The following is an 11,615-nucleotide window of genomic DNA, read 5'->3' as shown; positions in this document are numbered from 1 at the left end:
ACAGGGCCAAGGCCTTCCTCTCACAGAGAACGGGAACCTATGTTTACTGAGCACCACATGCCTAGCACTGTGTAGGGGCTTTTGCATGAGCCAGAGTTGCTGGTCGGTCTCCAAACTGCTCTCCCTTCTTGGCAACATGCATACCTGGAACTCAGTGTTATTGGACCTGCTGCCGTTCATGGCTACAAACCAGGGCTGCTCCAGTGCCACCTCAGGCTAAAGTATTTCCATGTGGTCCTTTGACTCACTGCACCTAAAGGCAGCTCTCCAACGACAGCCGGCTCACTACAAATGGCATTTCCACGTGGCAGGGCAAGGAGCCAGAAGGCATCTGATTCCAGCTGGTCTTGAACATCCTGGACCCTGGGACAAGGCTCTGCATACCCAAGGTTTGCCTCTGGGATGACGTGCAAGTGCCCAGAGACCATGGGGAGCATCAGACCCCACTGACGAGAAACAGAACCAACACTTCCTAGAATTCCTCAGACAAAAGAGAAGTTGAGTGGAGGGATTTAGAGCAAAGAAAAGCCTAGACTTTGGACTCAGACAGCCAAAGTCTGGATCCCAGCTCTACCACTTACTGGCTCTGTGACCTTAGGCAAGAGCTCAACCTCTCCCAGCCTCAGTTTCTTCTTTCTGTGAAACAGGAGTATCACAGGTCTTATAGGGTGTCTGGGAGGATAAAATGGGGTGCCTGTGAAGGACTCTGCACCATGCTTGACAGACATTAAGGCCTCAATGTTTGGAAATTATCTTTTTGCCCCCTTCCCTCCAAGGTGACAAGCCTCCTATCTGATGGCACTTGCTGGGGGACTGGGGTACTGGGAAGTGAGTCAGAGCATGCTCGGTCCGTTAAGGAACCATACCGATGGCCACAAGGGGAGCTGCAAATGCAAAAGGAGTGTGCGTTACTGTCTCATAATTCCTGTTTCAGGGGAGGGAAGAGGGGGGAGGGGAGAGGGGAAGAAAGCAGCAGAAATATCTGCAAGTGGTTTTAGAAGAGGAATTGAAATTCACAAGCCACTACTGCCATTCCAACAGTTATTTTCATCCACGGCAATTTGGTCAGAATGTACCGAGATTCATCCTGAGAGCCTTGGGTGTGGGGGCTGTGGTGGGTGCAGCACAGAAATGGTGAGGCCCGGCTTCTGCCCTCCAGGGACCCAGGACCACATCCAGATTCCAGAAGGACTCTGAGCTCAACCTGACAAAGCCTGGTCTGGCCAGAAGGGGTTTCTGAGTGGGGCAGGGATGAAGTCGTACCTTGAAGGATGGGCCATCTGCTGAGAGAGAAGGACAGCCCCTGGCTATGCCTTGCTGCCCACTGGGCAGGGGCCCAGGGACAAGGTAGCCTGCTCTCTTGAGTTCTCCATTTAGCCCCCTCCACCTCCCAGCTCACATAGCCCCACACGACAGGCATTTATTTGTGTTTCACTAAGAACAAGAGGTCCTTTCTAAAGGGGCTGCTCTCTGCCCAGCCTGGGAACTCGTAACAGCAATGAAAACACATTTCTCTTACTCTGCAGCTAACAGGGTCAGCAGAGTGTCACTCAGAGTCCTGAGGATGTGGGTGAGGCTCCACTCCCAGCCCCTTCTCAGGAGCCCAGGTCTCTCTCCAGGTGACAGGGGCAGGGGGAGACATAAGGCCCTAGGCTGTTAAAAGGGGCTGACTATGATGGTGGCTTAGCCCCATAGCCTCCAAGATCCCCAGGATGCCCAGTCTGAGTCCAGAACATCGTGTGGTGGCCACACGCATTCTGATGACTCTGTTTCCATGTTCCCTACGGGGCAAAAGCTCAGCCACAGGCTTTTCTCCAGCCTTTGGGACCACATACGTTCTGTCCTGGACTGATGACATGGCGTCTCCTCCTAGTAGGAACTTGATAACTTAGACACATTCATATCTGTCTCTGCTCTTATTTAATTTTCATGTTTTAATATGCATTTAACTATGTGAATAACTGAAATATATTTAAATAAACGTTTACTTACATGTCCCTCCAATCTTCCTCAGGGTACACACTTTCTCACAGTTGTAATCAGGCTACACAGCCTCATTTTCCTCAATTATTTCTTGGAATTTCATATGGCTCCATCCTTGTCATATTGAGCTTATTGGTTACACATTATTGTGTCACAATACACCTTAGTCTATAACTAACCAATGAGCATTTTAACTGGTTAAAATGTTTTTGCAATGGTTAATGTAATACTTCAAAGTATTCATAAAATACTTTTTCTTTGGAACAATTCTCTTGAGAATGTTCCCAGGGGCTGCATGCTCTGTGGATCCTCTATGTGCCTGATGTTTTGCAAACTATCTCATTAATCCATGTGCTGATCCAGCAGAGTTTGTTCCTATGATGCCAATTTTACAGATGGGAAAACCGAGGTGGGTAGGGTGGGAGTGGACATTTGCCCAGAGCCAGCCAGCATGTCTCCATGAGCCATTTCTTGGAATGCCCCTCCCTCCAGGTACACTCTAAGTGTAACGGGAGCCCCGAGTGCCTTTACCCAGGGCAGTGAATGACAATGGTGGGATGCTTCTGTGGCAGTGAAAAGCTGGTATGGGATGAAGAAAGCTGCTCCTTCAGCCTCTGAAACCACTGCTACAGATGGCCATCTTGAGCCAAGCCCGGGGCTGCCCTCCCCGACCCCTCCAGAGACCCTTTAAGTAAAGGAGGAGGTGGTTTTTGGATCTCTAAGCCCCTCTGAAGATGTGAAAATGGGGGCAGGTCAGCCACATGAAGCGCCAGCTACAATGTGTAAACACACCTCGGGGCGATGCTAATCTCCAGGTCAGGCCCTGGTGCCACCAGCCACCCACTGCAGACACAGAGGCTGGGGTGGCTCTGGCCAAGGGCGCTGTGTGATCTCGTGTCCATGGCAGAATGTCACTGGGTTCCCAGGGCCAGGCAGCGGACCACTGGTTGGCACCTCTGTCTGCCCTGCAAAGGTGTGAGTGCCCTGTCCAGCCTTCCCTAGATGCAAAGCTGCCACAGTTGCCAAGCCAGAGAGGGGCCCGGGGGCTCATGCAGGCATCTCAGCCCCTGGTTGTGCCCCTGGGTGAGGTGCACGGGGCTAATCAGAAACACCTGTGTACATGGAATTTCCTGCCCCAGTTCAGCCTTCATTTCCTCTGCCAGTAAAAACCCAAGACGTGCAAAGGTGAAAGAAACCAGCCAGTCAATCACCCAGACGACGGCCACCAGGGCCGCAGAGACAGGACTTTCTAAATTAAATTTTAATTCCCACCCGATGGCCCGGCTGAGACAGCCATGATTCAAACCATGCAACTGGCTGCCTTGGCCAGGCAGACCTTCACCCAGGTCCTTGCAGGAATTAACCCCAACCCCTGGCCAGCGGACGGTGCTGTCTGCCTTGGCCATCGGGTTGTAGAATGAGACCCCAAGAATGAAAGGGACCCCCTTTCCCTTCAACTTCATTGTGCAGCTGCAAGGGTTGCCCAGCTGATTAGCTGCTCACTACTTCAGACTGTTTGAATTATTAGGTGCTGGAGAGATCAGAGCCTGCCAGTGACTCGGGGACATTTAGCGAGACAACATCAAAGCCAGGGGCTGCCCAGGTCCAAAGTGTAGGATAACGGTCAGAGCCCGAGGGTCTGGGCTCTGTCCTGGCCCAGCAGGTTTAGGTGAGGAGAGAGTCATAAAAATGCCTCCGTTTTTCCAGAACATTTTTCCAGAGATTCCTGCAGTCTCAGGGAGGAGGGGCTTGGAGTGAGAAGAAGAGAAGTATTGAGCTGCCGACTTTATGGTCAAACAAACTGCAGCATCTTCTGGGAGAATGACTTACCTGACCACACAGCTGGCTGGGAGCAGCTTGCCAGGCTGAGCCCATCACCGGAGACTGAGTCATGACCCCCATCTCTCAACCTCAGCCAGACATGGGAGGGGCAGGGAGGTGGCCTTTAGAGGCAAATATCCAGGGCTAAGAACTTGGGCTTGGGGGTCATGGAGTCCTGGACGCAAAGCTCAGCTTGTGTCCTTCTGCAGGCTAACTTTCCCCAGTCTCACCCTCGTGGTCCACAAAATGGAAAATAACTGTAGCCCCCCCTAGCCCTAACCCTCATAGGGTTGCTGCAGGGAGAACAAGGGCAGGGGGTGCTTTACGCTGAGGAATGTGATGAGCCAGGGGCCAGATGGGGTGACCTTTGAGAGAGAGCTTCTGCTTCTCTGCCCGTAGCCTATCAGCGACAGTCACCACGGGAGCAGGAAGAGATGGCCCTCCCTTCAGGAGGATCTGAACCCCTGCTGGACACCACTTCCTGTCAGCTTTGTGTCCGGCACCACCATGGTGAGACACATATGTCCCCCTTTCCATCCTATCTGATTGGCCTCATTGTCAAGGGGCCCAAACACATATCACTAGCGATGGTGGGCAAGCTGGCAGGGTCAGGAGGACTGGCACAAATCCTCCTTAGTTTTGGAGAAGCAACTGCACAAAAGAATGTTTGGGATCTTCAGGGCAGCAGATGGGGCTGGAGGCCATGGGCCAACTTCCCAGCAGAAGGACTGTGTAGCGCTCCCCAGGAAGCAAAAAGTGTCCCGGGGTTTCAAATCTGTCTTCTTTTAAAAATAGCTTTATGATTTTTAAATGATCCATACTCGTGCTCTACTGCAACTACATACAGTAATAACATTGCTCAACAATGTTGAGCAAAGCGAGCCAGACACAAATGAGTTCACACTGTGTGATTCCATTTATATGAAGCTTAAAAATAGGCAAACAGAATCTCTGGTGTTTAAATCAGGAAATGGGTCAGCTCTGGGGGGTGGTGACTGGAAGTTGACACTGGAGGTAAGAGCGCCTGTGATGTTGTTCCCTGATCTTGGTGCTGGCTACATGGGTATGACCACATAGTGAAATCCCCTGAGCCACACACTTATGACTTGTGCACTTTTCTGTATGTCTGTTATATCCAATAATAAATTTCCTTAAAATAAATGGTAAGGCTCATAGCAACATTGTATGTACAAATAAATAAATATGAAACATTGGGCCAGGCACAGTGGCTCATGCCTGTAATCTCAGAGCTTTGGGAGGCTGACACAGGACGCTTGCTTGAGGCCAGAAGTTCAAGATCCGCCTGGTTTTAAAAATTGCAAAAAAAAAAAAAAAAAAGCATAAAATAAATAGAAAACATTGATCCTTATTGAAAAAATGTTTTTTACAATAGAAAATTGGAAACATGTCATTTATCCTACCATCCAGCTTAATTCTTGTAATGTTTTATTATATTTCCTTCCCACCTCTTTCCATGTACTGTGTATGTATATTTGGTACTTTTAGTATTATTCTTATATGTAAAATTATAGGTCTAACTTTTTTCTTTGTGTTATATTGTGAAGATTTTTGTACACATCTTTAATGACTTCTAAAAACTATCCTGATGAGTATACTATGCCACCACATGAACACATCATGCTTCAACTTGGTGGTTCTCAACCGGAGTGGATTTTGCCTCTCCCCAGAGGACATTTCACAATGTCTGGCTTGGGGAGAGGATACTACCAGCATCCAGCAGGTAGAGGCCAGGGAAGGGCTGTGTCTTGTTCACTTCCATTTCCCAAGGGGCTGGTCCAGACCTGGCACCTGGTCGGGGTTCAGTAAAAATCAGTGGGATGAAAGTGACCCTCCCTCTTTCCTCCATTGCTTGTGAAGATGACCTGTACTTACATTTGAGTTTCTAAGCCAGGTTCTTTTCTGTCTTTTTCCCTGGATGGGACATATTAGAATAGTTTTTGAAAATGTGTCTAAGGGACTCAGGGTGAAAGTGCAAACCAATCTCAAAGAATACCTGAGTTGCCAGGCAACAAGAAGACACCGGCACACATTCTCAAAGATGAGCCCAGAAGATATTTCGTAATTGCCCAAGACAGTCTCATTATTTCAGTCTAGTAATTATTACTAGACATTATTATAGTCTAGTAATTTGCTTACTTACATGCAAGGAAAGACTTATTCAAAGTATACAATATATTGTGCCGATTACTAGGAGTAGAATACTGGAAGAGAGATCATATACCACTGATGGAAGAAGTACAAACCTGACCCTGGCACTGGGAATATTAGGGAGAGAGACCCATCTGTCTCTCATCATTAAGGCACGACCATCTTCAACAAAAAGCCAGAACCCAGAGTCACCTCCTGCCTCTGGCCTTTGCTGGACCCAGCAGAGGAGGCTGGCTGGAGAAATGCAGGGCAGAGAAGGAACCAGGACAGGGCTCTAAGGCCGCCCTAGAGATGGGTAGATGGCACCGCAGGGCCCCAGATCTCAGGGCCACAGGGTTGATTTTAGAGTCACTGCTAGTCCTTTGACCCCAAGACTGTCATAATCAGACTCAGCCTGGATAAACTAATGTGCCCATCCAGACTCTCGCACTCACTGGGGCTCAGTGAGCCCCTGGACCCTGCATGGAGTGGCACACCTTCCTCCTCGCAATGTGGAAAGTGCTCTGCTTTCAGAACAAGCTCTGAAAAGTAGCATGAACTGTTTTGTTTTCTCGTTTTGTGCAAGAAAGCCAGTTGGCATACCCTATTTGTATTTCTAAAGTGGCCATGGATTACCTACATCAGAGGCACTTCGGATGCTTGTTAACAAGGTACATACTGGGGCCCCACACTGGACTTCCTGACTCAACCAATCTGGGAGCAAGTGCCAGGAATCAGAATCTCGATAAGCTCTTCAGGCAATTCTTTTTAAAAAAAATTGTGGAGATATATACACACACACACACACAATATACACATGTACATATATACATACACACATATATACATAAACATATATATAAAACATAAAACATGTCATTTTAACCATTTTAAATATTCAAGTCAGTGTAATTACAATTCACATTGTTGCACAAACATCTTCACTGTTTTCAACATTTTGTGTGTGTGTGTGTCTGTGTGACAAAGTTTCACTCTGTTGCTCAGGCTGGAGCGGAGTGGCGCGATCTAGGCTCACTGCCACCTCTGCCTCCCAGGTTCAAGTGATTCTCCTGCCTCAGCCTCCCGAGTAGCTAGGATTACAGGTGCCCACCACCATGCCTGGCTAATTTTTGTATTTTTAGTAGAGACAGAGTTTCACCATGTTGGCCAGGCTGGTCTCGAACTCCTTACCTCAGGTGATCTGCCTGCCTCAGCCTGCCAAAGTGTTGGGATTACAAGTATGAGCCACCACGCTGGGCCGGTTTCCAGCATTATCACCCCAAACAGAAACCCTATCCCCATTAAGTAATACCTTAATGTTTTCCCCTTCCCCCAGCCCTTGTAACCTCTAATCTACCTTCTGTCTCCGTGAATTTACTTAGCCTACATATTCATCTAAGTGGAATCATATCATATGTGTCCTTTTGTCTCTGGCTTAGTTCACTCAGCATAATGTTTTCAAAGTTCATCCATGTTGTATCATGTATCAGAACTTCATTCTTTTTTATGGCTGAATAATATTTCATTGTATATATGCACGCTACATTTTGTTTATCCATTTATCCATCTATGGACACTTGGGATGTTTCCACCCTTTGGTTATTATGGATAATGCTGCTATGAGCATTAGTGTTCAAATATCTACTTGAGTCCCTGCCTTCCTTTTTGTGTTTGTGTGTATACCTAGAAGTGAAATTGCGAGGTCATATAGTAACTGTATGTTTCACTTTTTGAGGAACTGCCATACTGTTTTCTACAGTAGCTGAACCATTTTCTATTTCTACCCACAATGCATGAGGGTTCCAGTTCTTCACATCCTCACCAATGCCCATTATTTTCCTTTTTTTTTTTTCTGCCTAATGTGCATAGCTTTGGGATGTGGGAGGAAACCCGAGTGCCCAGAGAAAACCCACACAGGTATGTGGATAATGTGCCAACTGCACACAGACAGTGGCCCCAGGCTGGAATTGATTGTTTTTTTTTTCTCATCAATCTTATAACGAAGCAACATTGGATGAATGGACATTATGGGAGGACCCACTGTATAGCCATCTCAGTAGGTGCGAAGTGGAATCTCACTGTGGTTTTCTTCAGATCATTCTCACACACGCTAAAGTTGGAGAACTCTGTCGTCAATAAAACAGAACACTCAGCAGAGAGACAGGGACCCAGGGTAAAGAGAAGGGGATTTTTGCCACTTTTCAAAGAGTTCATTTTTTTAAAAAACAAACGCTGGTTGCTAATGCTGAGTTCAGTGGCCCATCAAGAGCATTCCATAGTCCTGAAGTGAATTTGAAGAGTTTGGGGGCTGCAAAGACTGGATTTAGAGTTGCAAGGCTGCAGGCAGGCTTGTGTGAGCAGGGCAGCGGGCCAGCGCGGGTGACAATGGTGCTGTGGAAGCCCATGGGCAGGGCTGCACTCTCATTAAGCTTTCGCTGGTGAAAGGGATTGAGTCTGAGCATCTCTCCAGGGTCTAATAATTTTATGAGTCGGCTTTGTGGGATAACTTTGCTTTTTTGGAAGCACTGTAATAAGATTGCGCAATAGGAAAAGTGCCAACTGGCTTTTTAATAAAGTCATCTGAGGCAGGGGTGGAAGAACAACTTTGCTGCCTTCCCACCAACACAATTTGTGCAACAGGACTCAGAGGGGAAGATACCAGGCTTCGGGCCCATCTTGACAGACACTAAATAGAGGGATTTTCTTGTATTCCAGGACCCTGGTCCAGGCTGAGTAATAAATCTCTCTGGAAGCGGGGTATGCCTCCTCATAACCCTGTATCAGCTGCCCATTAGTCATGGGGGTTCTGAGGGTCTGGGAAGCGTTGCGTGATACCCAGAGCTGACCCCTGAGCCCCTGTAGAGGCTGCTCTCTTCCAAATCCCAAATCCTGCCAGAAGAAACACTCATTGCTTTAGGTGTAATTGTGCTTATTTGGCTACACTGGGACAATTAGCAAAGCAGAGTTCTGTGGGTAAGAGCACTCTCAATGGGACTTGTAAGAGCCACAGCCAAGAGATCAAATAACCCCCTTGCTCTCTGTGCAGCAGGCCTGGACTCCATCAGAAGGACACGCCCAGCCAGCCATGATGTAACTTTGCTGCGGACAGCCAGCGGGGCAGTGAAGCAAGCAATAAAGACACCTAATCTCTTAAGGCAACATGAATTGTTGGCGAGAACACAAGGGGAAAGCAACGTTAGCTGAGGATCATTTTCTTCTTGTTGTAGATGCCTGCTGACTGCTTGGAAAAACCAAAGTGGGAAAAAATCCTGCTAACTCTGGTGGGCAGCAAGATGCAATTTACAGGACTGGTTCTGTACCCAGTTAGTCTTCTTGTAATGATTAGTGACTTCCATTGACTGAGCGCTTCTTCTGCAACAGGTATTTTACATTTAATAGCTTGCCTAATCCTCATGATCCTGAAAAATTAGCAGTATTATCACCCTGTGTCGGTCAAGTTCAGTGTAAGAAACAGAAGCCACTCTAAGTATTTCAAGCAAAAGGGGATATTCTTAGAGGGAATCAAATGTTTATAAGATTGTGGTTAGGGCTGGAAGCACGTGCAGGGGGGTGACAATGAGCAGTTGGATATGTGGACACATCACACAGCTGAGCTATCAGGAACCTGCTGTAGCTGCCACCAAAGCTACTGTCACGACTACTTCTCCCACCCTTGAAGCTGGTGACCATCTTCCTTGGCTGCCTCCAAACTCACCACAACCAAGTTTACCAGCAACCTCAGAGGGAGGAAGAAGGTGTCCCTCAGTTCTGCCTTATAGACCTCTCACAAGAACCATGACTAGTGGAATTTATTTCCAGCCAGAGCCCTAGCTGCAAGGGAGTCTGGAAAGCTTTCCAGGCTGCCCAAGGAAGGAGAGTAGAAGTGAGAATTAGAAGGCCTTGCAGCCCCATTTTTCATTTGAGTCCAGAGAGATTAAGTCATTGCTCAGGATCATCCAGGTGGTAGTGGAGCCATTACTTGAGCCCAAGTTTGTAGGACTCTGAAGCCTGATCTTCCCATTACTTTCCAGAGAATTTAGGAGAAAGAGCATTCTACATGTTCTAAGCATTCCTTTTAATTATAATTATATTGGATGGTCATTATTTGATCTGATTAAATTCCCAGTGGATTACTCTGAATTTTAGAGATAATGACTTGACTAGGGCAATTGTGACAAATGAATTGTTCCAGTCTGAGGGGAGAGGGGGTAAAGAGGCTGAGAGAAAATAAATGGGTCTAGTCTGGATTTAGCTGCAGAGCAAACCTGTTTTCCCCTAGATCCCCATTCCAGGCTCCAGGTTCTGGAGCCCCAGCCATGGGCAGCCTGGGGAGCTTTACAGCGTCATTGTTGAAGGACAAGCATGGAAGAGCAACACTCACAGTTTAGTCTTACTGGCATTTAGGTGTCATGGATTAGGGCATTTCATCCACACAACAACTATGAAGGAGGCAACTATCTCCGTTGAATTTCATATATGAGGAGATTGCGCCTCAGAGAGGTAGAATGACTTGTCCACTGTCACACAGACCATCTGTGGTAAAGCCAGAGTTGGAACCTGAGTCTGTTTCAGTCCATATTCTGAAATTCTTAGCCCTTGGCTATGTCTATACCTCCCTGACCTTACAAGTTCTGGCAGCCTCTCAGAGCACACAAAAACCTGGACTAGTCCAAAAAGGCTGACCACCAGTTGGGTGGAAACTGTTTGTGGCAGAGCCATGGGCACTGACTCCCCTGACTCCAGTCTGGAGAACTCAATGGAGTGGGCTCCAGCAGGCCCGGGAACCACCTGAGGCTAGGCCATCTCTCTCTACCAGTGATTGCTTCCAGATCCATCATGCAGTTCCCCACTGCACCTCGTCCTGTGAGACCTGGGGCAAGTCCTGAAACCACATTGCTCCAGCTTGAGAAACCTTAATGGCTTGTTAGTCCAACCTTCCCATTGCACAGATGGAGAAGCAGAGACTCTAAGAAGGTACCCTGCCAAAGATAATTCCCATGGCGGGGATCGGGAAGGGCATAACCCAGACCTCTTCATCCTCTCTTCAACTTTGGTGCTAACATTTTTAAAAAGAGGCATTATAGCCCAAAATAATGGGGCAGCAACTGAGCACCCCTTGAATTCCTCTGATCACCGAGAACTCCTCCACCTGCGCTTCCTTGCTGGCAGCTTTGGAGACAGTGGTAATGTTCCATTTCTCGACCTGGATGAGAGTTACTTGGCTATACTGACCTGGTGAAAGTTCATTGGGCTGGACACTTATTTTTTTTTTGTATTTTTCTGTATTATTTCATGCTTCAATTTAAAAAAAATCTTACTTAAAAATAATGTTGGCTGTACCTTCCCCAGGACCAGAAAAATATTCCCGTATTTTAATTGAAAGGTATCTTCCTCTAATCTCAAGAGGCTGAAAAACTGTATCCAGTGCTGCTCTCAACTCCAGAATTAAGTAGACTTGGAGATGAAAAGGCCAAGAAGGTTCAAGGGCTCTGACAGAAGCTGAGACATTCCTTTTACTTTACTTCACGAGGCAGAAATGCACCCACACAAATGATACCTGTGGCAGAGACTTGATAGTTGTTTACAAACTACATCTTCCTCCTAGACAACCAGCTAGACTACAATTCCCAGCCTCCCCTTCAGGTAGGCACAGCCATAAGGCT

The sequence above is a fragment of the Pongo abelii genome, chromosome 4 (genome assembly GCF_028885655.2).
Source record: "Pongo abelii isolate AG06213 chromosome 4, NHGRI_mPonAbe1-v2.0_pri, whole genome shotgun sequence".
Lineage (NCBI taxonomy): Eukaryota > Metazoa > Chordata > Mammalia > Primates > Hominidae > Pongo > Pongo abelii.
The sequence above is the reverse complement of the archived record's forward strand: the minus strand, read 5'-3'. Positions refer to the sequence as shown.